General features: G+C 29.9%; 1 long non-coding RNA gene across 1 annotated transcript; it reads left to right on the forward strand.

Moving 5' to 3' along the window:
- Positions 1 to 3,895: 3,895 nt before the first annotated feature.
- Positions 3,896 to 5,730, forward strand: LOC146919966 (uncharacterized). Its single transcript, XR_015011639.1, has 4 exons — positions 3,896 to 4,049; positions 4,142 to 4,188; positions 4,281 to 4,830; positions 5,278 to 5,730. It is a non-coding gene; the product is annotated as an uncharacterized LOC146919966 (long non-coding RNA).
- The last annotated feature ends 6,481 nt before the right edge of the window (positions 5,731 to 12,211 follow it).

Here is a 12,211-nt window from a genome sequence, read left to right on the forward strand (position 1 = left end):
ACAGGCCCTATATTTTAGAGATTTTTTGAAAAATCAGAATCTAGTTTGCCGTAATAAAAATCACTTTTTCAAAACAAATAATTTAGTTTGTTTGGATACAACTATATAAAAGGGATTTTTTGTTACAAAAATAGTTCAATCTTTTAAACCATATTTTCTCTCTCCTCTAAAAAAAATATATTTTTTGAGAAACTGCTAATACTATAGGGGATAAACATATATTAACCCTTAATAAAATTATTGAAAACGACATAGAAAATGAGTATTAGATTTTTTTTTGTAGTGGCCGGGGTTTGAACCCTGGACCTTGCATATTTTTATGCATTGTCCAGCCAACTGAGCTAAGCTCACGAGGACGAGCATTAGATTTTTAGATGAGAGGATGGTTACTCTATAAAAAATAAAAGTATTAAAAAACATGATGATGAAAAAAAAGTATTTATCCATATAAGAATAAGGTCCCGTTTGTTACAGATTAAAATAAAAGTGATTTTGACATAAAATAATTTAGAGATTATGAGCCCGTTTGTTATAGCTTTTTTAAGAAAATAATCACTTTTTTTAAGTAAATAATCACTTTTAAGAGTTTTGCATCCGTTTGTTCTAGGACGCGTTTGTTATAGCTTTTTTAAGATAAAAATCACTTATTTTTAAAAAATAATTATTTTTAAGAGTATTGTATCCGTTTGTTACAGATTTTGAGCCTGTTTGTTATAGCTTTTTTAAGAAAAAAATCACTTATTTTAAAAAAAAAAATCACTTTTAAGAGTATTGTATCTGTTTGTTATAGATTTTTAAAAAAATCAGAATCTAAAAATAATCTAAAAACAGCTTCAAATGAGAAGCTGTTAGGAGCAGCTTAAAATAAAATAGATTTTTTTTAGAGGAGAGAGAAAATATAATTTAAAAGATTGAACTAATTTTGTAACAAAAAAATTCCTTTTATATAGTTGTATCCAAACAAACTAGATTATTTGTTTAAAAAAAGTGATTTTTACTACAGTAAACAAACACAAAATAGATTCTAATTTTTCATATAATCTCTAAAATATAATCTCTAAATTATTTTATATCAAAATCACTTTTATTTTAATCCGTAAAAAACGGGCCCTTTAAAAAAAATCAGAATCTAAAAATAATCTAAAAACAACTTCAAATGAGAAGCTGTTAGGAGCAGCTTAAAATAAAATAGATTTTTTTTAGAGGAGAGAGAAAATATAATTTAAAAGATTGAACTAATTTTGTAACAAAAAAATCCCTTTTATATAGTTGTATCCAAACAAACTAGATTATTTGTTTAAAAAAAGTGATTTTTATTACAGTACACAAACGCAAAATAGATTCTGATTTTTCATAAAATCTCTAAAATATAATCTCTAAATTATTTTATGTCAAAATCACTTTTATTTTAATCCGTACCAAACGGGCCCTTAACAACTTCTCATTTGAAGCTGTTTTTAGATTATTTTTAGATTCTGATTTTTTTAAAAAACTGTAAGAGCCCGTTTGTTATAGATTTTTTTACGAAAAAATCACTTTTTTTAAGAAAATAATCACTTTTAATTTGTTACAGATTTTTAAAAAAATTAAAATCTAAAAAAAAATCTAAAAACAATTTCAAATGAGAAGCTGTTGAGAGCAGCTTCTCAAAAAATAGATTTTTTTTAGATGAGCGAGAAAATATGAATTTAAAGATTGAACTAATTTTGTAACAAAAAAATCGCTTTTATATAGCTGTATCCAAACAAACTAAATTATTTTTTAAAAAAAGTGATTTTTATTACGGTAAACAAATGCAAAATAGATTCTGATTTTTCATATAGGGCCCGTTTGTTATAGCTTTTTTAAGAAAAAAATCACTTTTTTTAAACAAATAATCACTTTTAAGAGTTTTGCATCCGTTTGTTACAGATTTTTAAAAAAATAGAATCTAAAAAAAATCTAAAAACAGCTTGAAATGAGAAGCTGTTAAGAGCAGCTTCTCAAAAAATAGATTTTTTTTAGAGGAGAGAGAAAATATGATTTAAAAGATTGAACTAATTTTGTAACAAAAAATTCCTTTTATATAGTTGTATCCAAACAAACTAGATTATTTGTTTAAAAAAAGTGATTTTTGTTAGTAAACAAACACAAAATAGATTCTGATTTTTCATAAAATCTCTAAAATATAATCTCTAAATTATTTTATGCCAAAATCACTTTTATTTTAATCCGTAACAAACGGACCCATAATCTATAAAATATAATCTCTAAATTATTTTATATCAAAATCGCTTTTTATTTTAATCCGTAACAAACGGGCCCTTAAAAGATTGAATTAATTTTGTAACAAAAAATCCCTTTTATATAGTTGTATCCAAACAAACTAGATTATTCGTTTAAAAAAAAATGATTTTTGTTACGGTAAACAAACATAAAATAGATTCTGATTTTTCACAAAATCTCTAAAATATAATCTCTATATTATTTTATGTGAAAATCACTTTTATTTTAATCCGTAACAAACGGGCCCTTTCTCTCTCCTCTAAAAAAAATATATTTTTTGAGAAGCTGTTCTTAACAGATTCTCATTTGAAGCTGTTTTTAGATTTTTTTTAGATTCTGATTTTTTTAAAAAAAAAGCTGTAACAAACACGTGCAAAATTTTTAAAAGTGATTATTTTAAAAAAAAGAAGTGATTTTTTCCTAAAAAAAAACTATAACAAACGGGCTCTAAACAAAACAATGCACCAAATTATGATTTTGAACGGGGAACAAAACAGAAATATGATAAAATTAAAATTACATCCGATAAAAAATAAAATAAAATTGAGCTAAGACGGGGAAATTTGACAATTATCTTATATGCACAACATCTTTCATCTTAAAATAAGACAAATGTTTTTTTTTGAAGGATAAAATAAGACAAATGTTGACATATGCCTCAAGGACATATGTTAAAGAATTTAAAATAAAAATAATTGTCTTAAAAGTTGAATGTTCAACTTTATTCAATTTATTAAAGTATAAGTTTTGTTCCTTTCTATAAAAAATTTCTAATTTTGGATTCCTTAATTTGTGCCTAACAAGACAAAAAAAAAAAAACAAAGAGATAAAATTAGAGTTGATGTAGTCATTTCTTTAATGCCGTAATGCGGTAATACATTATATGCCGTCCGATCTTAATCAAACGACTAAAATAAAGTAAACCTAATTTGTAAAGTGTCCCAAAATAACTGACCCACTATATGAAGACACATGCTTAGTTGATACTCCCTCCGTCCCGGAATAGCTGACCCATTTTCTAAAAAAAAAGTGTCCCAAAATAACTGACCCATTTCAATTTTCAATACAACTTTCATCATTCCCAATACAATATAACACTAAATAATACTACTTTTATCATTCTCAATACAATATATTCCACTTTCCCCTTTATTTATACATTTTTCTTAATATGTGTGAAAAACAAAATTGTGTCAATTAAATTGGGACGGAGGTAATATCTTATATTCCAAAAATATTGATCTTAAATCAGATCATCTATTACTGATCCTACGGCCGAGGATGAGTCTACGCACTAATGAGGCAAATTATCAACTGCAGTCAATTACGGTCCCTATTCTAGAAGAAACTTTGGATGCAATTCACGTGAAGAGCACGAAAAGTTGAATTGTTCTATAGCCAGCGCATGAATGCCTTATTTGTAGTGCTACACACCAAACCGCCATGACGCAACAATTTGACAAAATTGTCCCTTTTATTATTTTAAATTAAACGTGGCAGATAATGCCCTTAAATATGGCGCACCTAACATTACACGTCACCAAATCATCCACACCGTTAACACAACTAATCTCAGCCGTCCATTCTACCCAAATCCATTATAAAAGAAAGGGTTGTGATAAACCAATTCATATCGTTCAACCGTTTCTAGGGTTTCACGATTCCCTTCTTCCTCCTTTCCTTCAATCTCAGATCTCGTCTGAAACTTCTCCTTCCAACCTCGATTGATACAAGATCCGTATAGATCCGATGGAGATCTACATGCTGATGGTGGTTTTGTTCAGGTATGACCTGTTTTCGATCATATTTTCTTGTTATGTGTTGATTTTGATTCGTGAATTGTTAGTGATTCTGTTTTTTTGATGTTTTCTTGTAGAAATTTCACAGATCTGAATCTTCGTGCATCAGATCTACGATCCAGAGGTGTGAACTTGTTCGTCTTGGTTTCTGGATCCCTTTCGTAGATAATTCATTCGATTTTTCCTAAGTCAAGGCTCTGGAGGTATATTTTGCAGGTATGGTGGTGGATCCTTGAGGAAGATCGTAGATCCGGTGTTGAATCATGGCGATTCAACTGTTGATGATGATTATTGATGCATCAGCTTCCGATTTGTAGATCTCAGCGGTGAATTATGGCAGATGATTCTCGTTGTACAGATTCAGATGTTTCAGATCTCGGATATTGTAATTATGTTTATATGATGAAGATTGGAAGTTCTTTGGGGGTGGGATATAATGGATGTAGGATATAACTTTAGGATTTAAGTGCCTTGATGCGCTGAGCGTATGAAGGATTAAATCCAGAGAGTGATCTTGTCATCCGACCTTTGCCATGTCAGGTGCGCTTGCTTGGCAGGTCAAAAAATAATAATAAAAAAAGTTTTGTTGGTTTTGAGAGAGATCGCACGGGGTTTTTGCCCGGGATCTTCTCTCGTGTGTGTGGTGTTGCCTTGCCTTGCCTTGTTCCTTTCCTTATTCTTTTTATTTATTACCACGCATCTCGCTCTACTCACAATAGCCCCGCGGACGGATTCATCGAAGCTAATCTCAAGACTCAATAACAAGGTATTATCTATCATGTTTCAGTCGAATTAATTTTCAGTAACAAGTTTAATTTATATTTTATTAATTAAATAATAAAAATAAGTCACAAATTAACTTAAAATCTAATTTATTTTGCAATATTTTTTAATAAGGAATCGTGGTTCTAATTAAGTGCAGTATCAATATCAAATTGTTTTGTTTACACAGAAAATTATCTCAGAAACTCTTCTTTGGTCGCTGTTATTTTAATCACTTGAATTTGAACTAGTAGTTCGTTTCCAAATTATATTGAATCTAATTTGAACTATTAGTCAGTTTACTATGTATATTGAATCTAAAGCAGAAGTTGTAATCGGGGATTGCTTATTCTTTGTACACTATCATTCTTAATGGCTGCCTTTTGTTCATAAATGCTTGTCAAATGTAAGCTATGGTTTCTGCTTTGGCTGTTGTACTTTGTAAATGCAGTTATAGTTCTATGCCAAGAAATATGTAGATCATATATCAGGATTATAGCTCTGTAAATTCATCAAGGGACTTGGACTGTAACTAGATTGTTGCTAAGAATTGAGTGCATTGATTTATCGACTAGCACCAATGGGAGGAATGGAGAGAGTGCAATGAAGCAATTCTGGGATTCTCTGTTTTACTGTGCCATCCTCTTCAATCATTATTGTGATTAATACTAAGGTGAAGATGACTTCGGGTCTCATATGTTAAGCAAATTTAATGAAATTTATTCAGTTTATTATTCAGCAATTTATTTACATCATACGCAATTCATAATTATTTAAGTTTTTATTTGATGTTGTTGTTATGTCATCAATTGAGTCATCCTCTTCATCCATTGAGGAGAAGATGACTAGGTTTTTTTCACTTGGTTCAAGTTAAGGAATTAATGTCTATTCAGTTTTTTATTCAGTATTGCTGTTATTATGCACATGGATGCTGTTATTATACACATATTCTTTATTCATAGTGTGTATGGTCCCCTCCCTTGATTACATGTTTTTTTTTTTTTTTGTGGATTGAAGTTTGAGGGATTGAATTTTTGAATTTGAATGCATTCTATGTTTTACCGGAGAATAAAGCCTGTATTTGCATGTTGAACAAATACACAAGCGGTACTTAGTTTAGTTTTTAAATTTAGTTCAGGTGTAATATGTTAAAATAGAGACAGCAAAAATAGAGACAGAAAATTTATTTTTATTTTTTCGTTTGTAGTTTGATTGATTTACTAATGGATTTGTCTTATCAAAACGATTATTTTTGAAAGAAATAACAAGTTCGTATGATTATTTACTCGTCTTTTTTTTTAATGACATTGAAATGGCATTTAGATACTATTTTGATGTTTTTTTTTTTATGTTAACACTTGGATGCTCTTTCTAAGCTATGCTTTTCAAAAATTGTTTCATAAATTTGCTGTCTCTATTTTTATAATTTTCTATGCTGTTTATAAATTTTATAACTTAAATTTGGAATTTGCTGATACCCCTAATATAAATGTTTATGCTATCACATGTTTATTGGAATTTTAATCAGTTTTTCTGAATTTTATAACTTCTTTATCCAATAATAATTCAGAATTTTGCCGATGGTGGTTTATTCAAATGTTTATGCTATCATAGGCTTTTATTTATAAACTTTAGGCTTAGGCTTTTATTTATAAACTTTAGGCTTAAATATGGAAATGGTCCCTGCAAAAATCTGACGTTTTTGTTTTTAGTCTCTAAAAATATTTTTTTGGTTTTAGTCCCTGCAAATATAGAATGTTTTCGTTCTTGGTATTTTGTTTTAATCCTTGTAAAATATTGAAATTGGTTCCTATAATATTCATTTCAGTCCTCGTTTGGTTCCTATAATATTCATTTCAGTCCTCGTTTTGTTCGACGAAAATCAAATATTCTACATATTACAAGAAACAAATCCAATATGAATCAATTTTACAAGGACTAAAACAAAATACCAAGGACCAAAACTTTTTATATTTGTGGAGACTAAAACCAAAATAATATTTTTACATGGACTAAAACCAAAATGTCAGATATAGGTGATTTATAGGTGATTTATGTACTGCTTGAGCAACAATTGTACTCTTGCATGATGATTCCATGCCTCTCTGTTTGCAACTATATTCAGAATGTCGCTGTGTTCAGTATTGCAATATTGCTTTTAATTTTGTTGAGTGGATTTATCGAAATAAAAATTTTCTACGATTTTTGGAACACAAACGTTTCTTAATAACATTCCGTTTTCGATCCCTCAAAATGAGGCTAAAGTTGTTTTGTCAACTCTTCTCTCAATTCACATGAAAGATCTGTAGCTCAAATGGAAGAGCGCTCAGTGCATTTTGTCAAAATGTCTGAGATGTGGTGGTTCGAATCCACCCAGATCTGCAATTTGTTTGTCTTCCTTTCTTTTGTTATAACTGATGGAGTAAATTTCAGTTCTTTCCAGTTGTATTTTTTATCCAAGTTATATTTTATGTACATTGTTGAGATTAATTTTATGTATATCATTCTTTGTATTGTATCTTTTTAGTTTTATGTACATTGTTGTTGAGATGGATGTAAAAGCAGATGACACGGGATAACACGGGGAGTGATATTTTAGCGTTATCATTTTTTATCTTTATCTTTTTTGTATTTTTTTTCAAGTAAATCAGGTATCTTCTTTGCGTTGCAAACTTAAGATGCCTTCTACCGTGACATGTCTTGCACGGTGCATGAGAATGTTTCTGTCTTCTACTGTGCGAATCGCACGGTGCATGAGTATGTTTGCACGGTGCATGAGAATGTTTCTGTCTTCTACTTGCGAATCGCGCGGTGCATGAGTATGTTTTTTTAGTCATAGATCAAATACTCTTCTATGATAACATAGTGCTTACGCCCCTTATCACGCCCTCTTTCAACTGCTTTTGGTTCTCTTGCACTAATCTCTCTTTCCCATCGTCAAAGAATCATGCACGGGAAGAACCCAGGAGAGATTGTAAAAAGTTTTCATTTTTTTAATTCTTCATGGAATCAATGTTTTATTGAAGTCAACAAATATCTCTCCTTTTCAAGATGTAGATTGTGAAGTGGTGGGTTTGTTGAAAATATAGGGTAGTCAATCATTGCGGAGGATATGTATTTTGATTCCAAGTTGAATTCGTCTCATCACCTGAATGACAAATTGATACCACACTCACTGCCACATCGAGACTGGTATCAACGCCGGTGCCGTACCCACCACCATTAATCAAATCCAACCTTAAACGTGGACGACAATGGTACGAGAAAGATTGAAGTGGAAGCAACGAAAACAACCATCTTTTGGAACAGAAATAAACTTGAGAAAGAACAATTGTGGCGTCGACGGTGAAACGGGTCAATGGGTTCGATCTTGCAATGAATGTTTACGACGAGTAACATGCAATGGTAGGTGAATTGAGAAGAGAGTGGTGATATTTTCATTGATGATTTGATGATGAATTAAAGAAATGTTGTTGTTTCAAGATGGAAGAATACATATGGAAAGAGAGATGGGGATGAGTTGTGTCGACAAAGGCAATCAGAAATAGTGTCGAATGGACGGTGGGACGCGGCGGTCGAAAAATGAAGCTGTGACGAACATGAAAGAAGTTGTGACGAACATGAAAGATGTTGGTACAAGTAAGTGTAGTGTGAGCTTGGCCAATATGTCATAATGCACGGTACACAACATATCAAGCTTGCGCATGCTAGTCTAAGTCCAAACTCAAAACTCATTAAAAGTTTTAACGTCGCTGCATGTTTAAGGTTGGATTCAAACAATTTTGATTAAGTTAAAAGAGATTTGCGTCATCTCATCTAAACGCTCTTGGGTATACCTCTGTCATTAGTTCTTCATTTTACTAAGTGGTTATTATGCACACTTCATAATTGAATAATTCATTAGCTTTTTAATCATGAATTTAAACTTTATTAACAATGATGTCATTATTTAATTGTAACAAAAAAAATGATCTCAATATTTAATTTATAGATAGATTTGAACGCATGGAAATCGTGGTTAATTGCATTGAATGAATGATCGAGGAAGTTCTAGCGACATGTTGCACTATGGACTCCCAAACTCACCAACAAATTTGACCAACTTAACTCCCAAACTCAACAACAAATTTGACCATTAGAAAATATGGACCATTAGCGACATGTCATAATGCCCTCAGGGAAGTTCGGATTGTTATACAACATTAGAAAATGAAGATACAATATATGGTCTATTTGTATATCATATTTGATGTCATTTCTACCTTGTTTTTAACATGACGCCCCCTAACATTTTGTCTAATTTCGTACGTCATGTTAATTGCTTTTGGTTTTGATTGACTAAGGTCTCATTTCGAGGATCTTTATCTGTTACTCAAACATATTGTACATTAGCCAAACAAATGTTTTTGTTATTAATTAAGCACATTATTATTACTTCATGGTTATTACTATCGTCATTGGGTGTTTCGAATACATTTGTTACTTGATTCATTTGTTTCGCCAATGCCTGATATGAGACAATTTTATTTTAAATGATTGAATTAAAGATTGTTGCCATTTGGCGAGTAATCATATTCATCATTTCATGCTTTCTACCATCCAGTTACTACCTGAATGACTGCAAAATGGTGTTAGTAATATGAGAAGAAATGTTATTCCCCATGAATCCATGCATATATGATATAACCATCATTACTTGTTCCTACATGGTTTACTCGAACTCCAAAAAAAACTTTGACAAAAAATATTTCAAATTATGTTCTATTAGACGTAACAATTTGTTAATGGGAAAATATATTCTCTCTACAAATAAATTTCTTGATTAATGGAAGACTCAAGTTAGATTTTATAAAGGCTCTTAGTTGATAGGTTTAATATCTCAAGTCTTTACTTACAATGTAAGAAACACATAATAGTGGACAAATGTTGTAAACAATGCAAAAGAAAGATCATAAAAACATAAAAGTGCAAAAAAGTAAGAATAAATGTAAACGAAAATGGTTTAATTATAGACACGATTGAGTTACATACGTCGTTTGATCAAAAACCAATAAGATGTTTTATCTTAGGTGGATGGATGTGTAATGTAATAGACTAATTTACAACTGAAATGAACTCTCTAACCTGAAAAAATGAATCTCTTATTCATAGAAAAGAGAAGAAGCTAACTTAAGTTTACATCTATGACACACGTCTTCTTAACTAACTAAAAACTTCTTCTAAAATTTCTTCTTGGTCTTTGAATCTCTACCTCTTTGATCACTTATGAGATGAAGTTGTATTTTCTTCTCCTACACACTTTTGATATGAGAGTTATTTTGAATGAGAGTTATTTACATTTTTGAGCATTGCCATAAATTATTTTCTTTCAACACTGCCTTGTTTATCTTCGAAAGAACCTTTTCTAGCCCTTTTGACAAAATAGAGCACAATCCTTATTTCGAAAATGAGTTTTCAAGCAACAATCCAAGTCTTCTTTGTAGTAATGTCATTTTTTTTTACATGTTAACTAAATAACAACATGTTAAAAAGTCTTACCCGAAGAAAACAAATACGAGTTAAAGAGGATTAGAAGACAGGGTAAAATTGTTCATGAATTAACAAACTTTTGAAAAAACCGTCAGTAAAAAATTGATCAAAACACAAATCATTGATAGTTATTAATCGACCACAAAAGCATAATAGATAATTTTCTGAACTAGAATCACCCTTTAATTCATCAATCTTAAGAATATTCACATCTTAGAAAAAAAATCAAATTTACATAATAATTTTTTTTAAGAGAACACGTAGATCATAATCCCAAACACATTTTTGTCTTCTATTTAGTCACTTGAAAATTCAAACACATAAACCAGAAAAAATAAAAACAATCACCATCCTTGAATCGGCCAACGTTTGTTTGGATCTGGAAGCCAAGAAGAACGTTTCTTCTCCTTCTTCGCCGCCATCTCCACCACCACGTTCCTTTCGTGGGGAGTAAAAATTCTTCTAAAACTTAAGACTTTAGTTATAAATCCAATACCTCTTTTATTATTCTTCTTGTGTTCATATTCTTCACTTAGCCTCATGGATTGTGAGAGTCTTTCATAGCCAGAAATTTTATCACATTCTGAAGTTATAGATTCTGATGAAAGTAATATGCGTTCTGATCTTGATAATCTAAAACTTCTTCTAAATTCCATCAGCTTCAAAGTGAGAAACAACAAAGATAAATGGAACAACTGTATAAGGATACGTGTTTGGTTAAGAATGCTGGTTCTATTGGTTCGGAAATGTTAATGATAATATAATATATTTATGTAGTTACAGCACATTACATGACATATTCCCTTTAGGAAGTGATAGTCAACTACTATATGAACATTAATATTCAATAACTGTGTCTTAGATGGCTTTAGATTAAATTTGTGTAGGAATCGGTAACTTGTGCTACAAATAATACTTGGAATTCGGTAACCAAAAAATAATGCTTAGAATCTCATGAAATTGAGAGTCTATGATAGTAATGCCATTAATTAACAAATACTCCCTCCGTCCCTATATCTAACCACCCATTTGACTTTATTTTTGTCCCTAAATCTAAATCCCTTTTCAAATTACTAGATGCATTTATTATTATTTTCCTAAACACACCCCTAATTAATACTACTAACTTATATTGAAATTTAAAAAGTCAAATTTAATAAATATACAAACAAATGACAATATGGTAATATTAACACATAAAACATACATAACAATTACACTGACAGCTTTTCTTAAGAAATGTGAAAAAAACAAAGGATGGTTACACGTAGGGAGTAGTTTTTTTAGGGAATAACAAGTACTTTTTTATTTTCCTTAAAAAAAAAAACAAATACTTTTTATTTTCTTATGATATTGTGTGTTTATGATGACGTTTTCATAAATGAAGAATAACAAACTAATTTTAATTAAATTTTTTTTACAATATACTCCTTCCGTCTTAAATTGTAAGAATAAAAATCAAATAACACTTATTAAAAAAACTAATACTACATAAAAGAGAGAAAATTGAATATTTAACTTCGGTAGAATAAACAAAAGTGCCTATTTCTCAGTTCATGTCATTCCACCGACTTGGATAAAGTTTTTTTTTTTTTTTTTTAAAGGTTGAGAATAGTTTTTAATATCATATCATGAGTTGTACACAACCTTACATACATTAACTACTAATTTCTTTTGGTGATCCATCAACTACTAATTTAAACTTAGTAAAAAAGCGCCACTAAATTAAACATTGCCAACAAAAGACTAGTAGTCTCTTTTCAAAGAACTCTAGGCAAAATTTGTTTAACATTTATATTTATTTTAAAATAATTTAATATAAAAATATGATATTATGTTTAATGATTGATTGAGGG

Source organism: Medicago sativa, chromosome 5, assembly GCF_051527215.1.
Source record: "Medicago sativa cultivar Bolivia chromosome 5, Bolivia_mono, whole genome shotgun sequence".
Taxonomy (NCBI): Eukaryota; Viridiplantae; Streptophyta; class Magnoliopsida; order Fabales; family Fabaceae; genus Medicago; species Medicago sativa.